The 6,000-nt window shown below is 41.1% G+C and overlaps 1 pseudogene across 1 annotated transcript in view; it reads right to left on the bottom strand.

Annotated features, from left to right (window-relative positions):
* LOC310770992 (Golgi phosphoprotein 3 pseudogene) overlaps positions 1 to 3,200 on the bottom strand; it is a 47,660-nt pseudogene extending 44,460 nt beyond the window's left edge. The window contains exon 1 of the transcript in view: positions 3,076 to 3,200. The product of the transcript in view is annotated as a Golgi phosphoprotein 3 pseudogene (transcript). The remainder of the gene's footprint in view (positions 1 to 3,075) is intronic.
* Between the last annotated feature and the right edge of the window lie 2,800 nt (positions 3,201 to 6,000).

The raw sequence follows: 6,000 nt of genomic DNA on the forward strand, positions 1-6,000 counted from the left end.
TTACCCTTGTTTGGCATGTTATTGCCTATATTTCTTTTCTTACTTATATTTCTTTTATTGTTTATCTTTTTCCTTTTCTTTTTTTAACATGTTTGAAATCAAATCTAAAATGTAAATGAATTTCAGGCCGCATCCCGTCAGGAAACATTTGAAGTATGCTGAGGTGTACTGAAGCTTGTGGCTTTTGGTTCATATAGTCCACATTGGTGTTTCATATATTTTGGCAATAATTTGATTAAAGACAATATTTATGTATTGGTTAAAGACAAATTATGTATATAAAATACTAATAGTATGAATAATAATTTGTTTCTGATAGTTTTTTACCCACACAAAAAGTTTAAATTATCTTGTTAAAATCCTTAAAATGACTTCCCCTCCTTCTGCCTCATTAAAAATTCCAAAGCAACCAATCAGGGTTATCATTCTAGAACATAACTAGCCAATCACAGCATACAAACAATGGCTTTAACTGCTGAATACTGGACAGGGATTGGCTCCAGTATTCGTGATGTCACAAATCATGCTGGTTGAAAATGGCCTATTCAGTGAGCCCGGAGAAACCTTCCACTTTCAGCAGATGATTATGGATACAGCTTTCTATTGATAGTATTCTGTTACATCACCACATGGGCATCTAGGTAGGAAAATAACAGGTGATTACAATCAAATGACACAAACAGCCATGTTTTTTTTAACAGGTAAGCCGCAGCATGGGGTAATTGCCATTGACACATTCACATCGCCTCACCAACCAATGTTCAGCCGCCCCCCCGCAGCGGGTGTTTCAATGCATGAACTCACTGTGGCTGCAGCCTGCAAGACACTAAACCAGTAGATTGACCTGACATTGTCTCCAATACATCAACTGTGGCAGCGCCACAAAATGTTCATGGACGGACAAACAGTTCCTCAATATAATCAATGTAACATCGAAATTTAAACTAACGTTACCTTTCTGAAACACGGCAGTAATATTTGGGCTGTGTTAAAAGAGTGACAGTTATGCCAGACTAGCAACGGAAATACCTCAATTTACTTTCAGAATAAAAGGCATTTAAATTCTCACCTTTGGAGAGAAAGAAATTATATTCCAAGGAATAAAACATAAACCTTGTATCAAAATACCAGCCCAAAAATAACAATGTTTTGGATCAACGTTGCTCTGTTACAATTCCGGCTCCAAAATTATAAAATGGTAAAAAAAAACATGGCCAGGTTGAACCCCGGTATACACGGTGCATGGTATCGTCACCCATGTATACCCATGAGGTCCTTGCCAATCCCCAGCTTTAGCCTGTCCGTGTTGGAAATTAACTTTTGCATAGAGGCAACATGATTTCCTAACCAGTTTAAAAGCTACATGTATGGATTTAAAGTGGAGATGAAGCATTGATTTGAACAATACAAGTGTGGTTTGTTTGCTTTGTACCTTGGGTAAGACAGAACCCTGCAATCAAATGTGAATTACAGCTTCATTGGCTGCAAAACTAAAATGTATTTCCCTGTTTTTGCCCTGTTTCGCCACTGAGCGCCGCCATGTTGTTGAAAGCTAGATGGTGACGTCACACGCATTATAGCTCTTGTGTATGCAGCCAGGCTGCAGCGCTGCTTGTTGTTTACTCACCGGTAAAAATGGAGCACAGACATACTAACGTTAACTAAAAGCACAGATGGAGGACCATCAAAATTGCACTTGTGAAATGAATGAATATGCCTACAACACAGCACAGCGAATCCCACACTAGCTGTTGTAAACAGTAGCATCCATGGTGGTACGCTAGCTACATAGCAATCCTAGGCTAATAATAGAAAACTATATACGATATATTTGCCACACAAAACTATATGCTCAACCACTGTTGTCAAATTGTTGAACCACAATTGTGCTTATCTTAGCTTGTTAAAATGCCTGCCTTGTAGGGCTGTGAATCTTCACTAGCCTCACAATTCGATTACGATTCAGAGGGCTACGATTCGACTATAAAACGATTATCGATGCATCTCGATGCATCTTAAATCGATGCATCACTTCTTTTTTCCCCAATACATGATTTATTTTTTCTCACTTTATTTTTTTCTCACTGTGTGGCTACTTTTAAAATAAAGTTCATTTGGAATTCACTTAGTTTTTTCTCACTGTGTGGCTACTTTCAAAATAAAGTTAATTTGGAATTGCATTGTATTATGATCCATAATTAAAATAAACAAATGCATTTATTTCCATTATATTTTTTTAATACAAATGCTGCCCTCTGTTACAAGAGTTAGCCAACAGGTGGCAGTCAGGGTTCCAAGAATGCAGGAAAGCCACAGTAAAAGTGGAAAGTGCAGAAGAAGAAGAAGAAGCACAAGCTTCACTGACGTTAAGTTGCAATAAAGAACGAGTCAAAACATATCACCTGACTGAGCATCCATCATATAAACATGCATGGTGCCAGAAGCAGAACCTTGATGATGCGACAGGACACAAAATAACAGGCTGGACACCATTCCACCGGAGCGTTCAACATTTGTTAAGCAGAAGTGCTAAAGCTAGCTGCTAGCCGACGAATGGCTTGTATCTCTGTAACCGTAACTCGGAGAGACTCGGGGGTGGCAGCGTTAGATTCGGGGCGAAAAAATACATATAGTCCTTTATAGCCATCGCGATTTGACCATCCGTTTCCCAGAAAATGTAGATAATGTAATAATAGACTTTTGACATTTGTGAATCAATGCAGAATCGCTAAAGCTAGCTGCTAGCCGACGAACGGCTTGTATCTCCGTAACCCTAACCCATAGAGACTCGTGGGTGGCAGCATTAGATTCGGGGTGAAAAAATACATATAGTCCTTTAAAGGCATCGCGATTTGACCTTCCGTGTTGAGCATATAATTTTGTTATATTAGCGTAGGATTGCTATGTGTAGCTAGCGTACCACCATGGATGCTACTGTTTACAACAGCTAGTGTGGGATTCGCTGTGCTGTGTTGTAGCATATTCATTAATTTCACAAGTGCAATTTTGATGGTCAAGACAATTATAAACGGGGGAGGATAAACGTTTTTGAAATGTGGCAGAGAGTTTACTCACCTATTTTCAGATCAACTGCAGAGGGGCTGAGACGAGAGCAGTTGCGGGGCACCTTCTTCATGAAGAACAACAAATGACTTTACCACTGTCTTTTAGACAATAGTGCTCATTTGAGCATCCAGGGGCAATACAAAATGATCCTCCTCGGGTCCGTCTTTCATTGGGTCTGCCATCTGTGCTTTTACTAACGTTAGTATGTCCGTGCACGTTCGTGCATGCAAATATCGAGTCTGTCAAGAATGCATTGCCGTCGCTCTACCTGACCCCACCTCCACCTGGTCACTAGGTACGAGCGAGCGCCCACAGCCCTCCCAAATCCCTTTGTTTTGAGAGTGAACAGCGCATGTGCACAGATCCTGGCTGCAGCACTGGTGGAAGCCCCCTCCCTCATGTGGGTAGGTGGGACGGCGCCCTCTAGTGGCCGGCCGCCACTGAGACGTGACCATGTGTGGAGCATTGAGCATTGTCGTGCATAGAGTTGTGCATAATGTGAGTCATTATTAGGGCCCCTGGTGCATCACCGCACCGGGGCCAAAAATTGGTGGTCTCCGACCCCTCTAACCTCTCCCAGACCCTAACCCTAAACCTAAAGCTAACCTCTCCCCAGACCCTAACCCTAAACCTAACCTCTCCCCAGACCCTAACCCTAAACCTAAAACGTTACCATTTTACAATTTTGGAGCCGAAATTGTAACATAGCAACGTTGGTCCAAACCGTTGCTATTTTACAATTTTCTGTGAGACTGTGTTGCAAAATACTTGTGATGTTAAGATTACATATGGAGTGAAACTGTGGCTGTAAATCATTACTCAAAGATGTATATTAAGGTTAAGGTTTTTATTTTGAATGCCCTAAAGCGGAAAACCTACTTTGGTTCAGTAAATTGGTTCAGTAAATGCTGGAAAGTCGTCTCATCCGAGAGACGCCTTTTTTCGTTTCTTTTTTTCTGTTGGCATATTCCGTCATTTGGGTTCCATTGGACACAATATAAAGGCAATTTTAAGATAGAAGTGGGGGGAGGGGGTATGGGGTGTTGAAGAGAGACAGGGAAGAGAGGGATGGGGTTGTTGTGTTCTTGAAGCATAGACTACAGGTTACAACATGTACTTTATAGCTGCAGACTCATTGCAACATGCGTGGGCCAAGGGAGTGGCGTTACCTAACCCTAACCCTAAGGGAGTGGCGTTACCTTCGAAAATACATGTTTCATCACATTTGCTTTTCAAGGCCATTTCCAAAGAAAGAGAGAGATAATTAAATCATTTGTTAAACTGAGTGACACACATTGGACAGCAAAATCTCCTTCCTGCTTTGGAATTTTCCCAGTTATTTCCTTGTTTTCCAGTCTGTAGATGTAGTGTTTTAACCCATTTATACCTGATGCAGCATTTGCGTGTATATCCCTCATTTGTGTGCGTATCCCTTAAAGGGATACACACACAAATGCTGCATCAGGTATCAATGGGTTAATGTAGAAGAAGGAATCAGAATCTGGTAGGATGGTTAAGGATTTTAATAAGAGAAGCAAGGCATTGGCTCTATCATGGCCTGACAGGTAGTGGCAACAACAACACACTTCTTCTACTCTACTTCCTGACTCTTCCTTATTGGGCCTTAGCCCACAGCACCGCCTTGTGGTATAATGTAGTATAACAATTACTACTGAACACAACAGTAGAACCAGAATGAAAAATGTGGCTCGACATTGATAACCCGCATGATATTCACTTGTGTAGCACTAAATTAGAGGTAAGTCTTCATGGTTCTCGTATGGGTCTATTGGGCAAACTGGCAACTTACATCCATCTTCAATGCTATTAGCTTATTTCACATGCCACCCAAATCAACCATTCTGGTTAATGGTTACAAATATATATATCTTCTGTAACCTGGGGACAGGCTCATTTGAATGCCTGAATAACCGGAACTAAAGGGGCTCCCCCAGAGTCGGCAGCAGAAGAAAATCCCTTTCCGCTCCCTGCAAGCTCTGTCATTGCCTCCGACCCACCGGTTCTGACCATTTATGGATTTTCTTTCCGCTTGATCTCAAATAATGCCTCCGCCGCTGTGCAACAACAACACTAGCTCGTTGCTACATGCTGAAAATGATGAGTTTTACTTTGACTTGGTCACTTCTACTCCATTTTGATTGGGTAAAGTGCAGCATGTGAGACTGCCCACTTGAGCTCTGTTATGCAGCTTTTCATGGAGCTTGCAGACAGATTTTCGATGCAAGTCGAAAGTCTGTCTCGATTCTCTCGAAAGATGATTTTGTGTCTAAAGGCAGGAAGTAAAACAGTCTCGAGAGATGATTTTGTGTCTAAAGGCAGGAAGTAAAACAGTCTCGAGAGATGATTTAGTGTCTAAAGGCAGGAAGTAAAACAGTCTCGAGAGATGATTTTGTGTCTAAAGGCAGGAAGTAAAACAGTCTTGAGAGATGATTTAGTGTCTAAAGGCAGGAAGTAAAACAGTCTCGAGAGATGATTTTGTGTCTAAAGGCAGGAAGTAAAACAGTCTCGAGAGATGATTTAGTGTCTAAAGGCAGGAAGTAAAACAGTCTCGAGAGATGATTTTGTGTCTAAAGGCAGGAAGTAAAAGTCTCGAGAGATGATTTTGTGTCTAAAGGCAGGAAGTAAAACAGTCTCGAGAGATGATTTAGTGTCTAAAGGCAGGAAGTAAAACAGTCTCGAGAGATGATTTTGTGTCTAAAGGCAGGAAGTAAAACAGTCTCGAGAGATGATTTAGTGTCTAAAGGCAGGAAGTAAAACAGTCTCGAGAGATGATTTAGTGTCTAAAGGCAGGAAGTAAAACAGTCTCGAGAGATGATTTTGTGTCTAAAGGCAGGAAGTAAAAGTCTCGAGAGATGATTTTGTGTCTAAAGGCAGGAAGTAAAACAGTCTCGAGAGATGATTTTGTGTCTAAAG

Source organism: Poromitra crassiceps, assembly GCF_964638095.1.
Source record: "Poromitra crassiceps genome assembly, contig: HAP1_SCAFFOLD_290, whole genome shotgun sequence".
In the NCBI taxonomy this organism is placed as follows: domain Eukaryota; kingdom Metazoa; phylum Chordata; class Actinopteri; order Beryciformes; family Melamphaidae; genus Poromitra; species Poromitra crassiceps.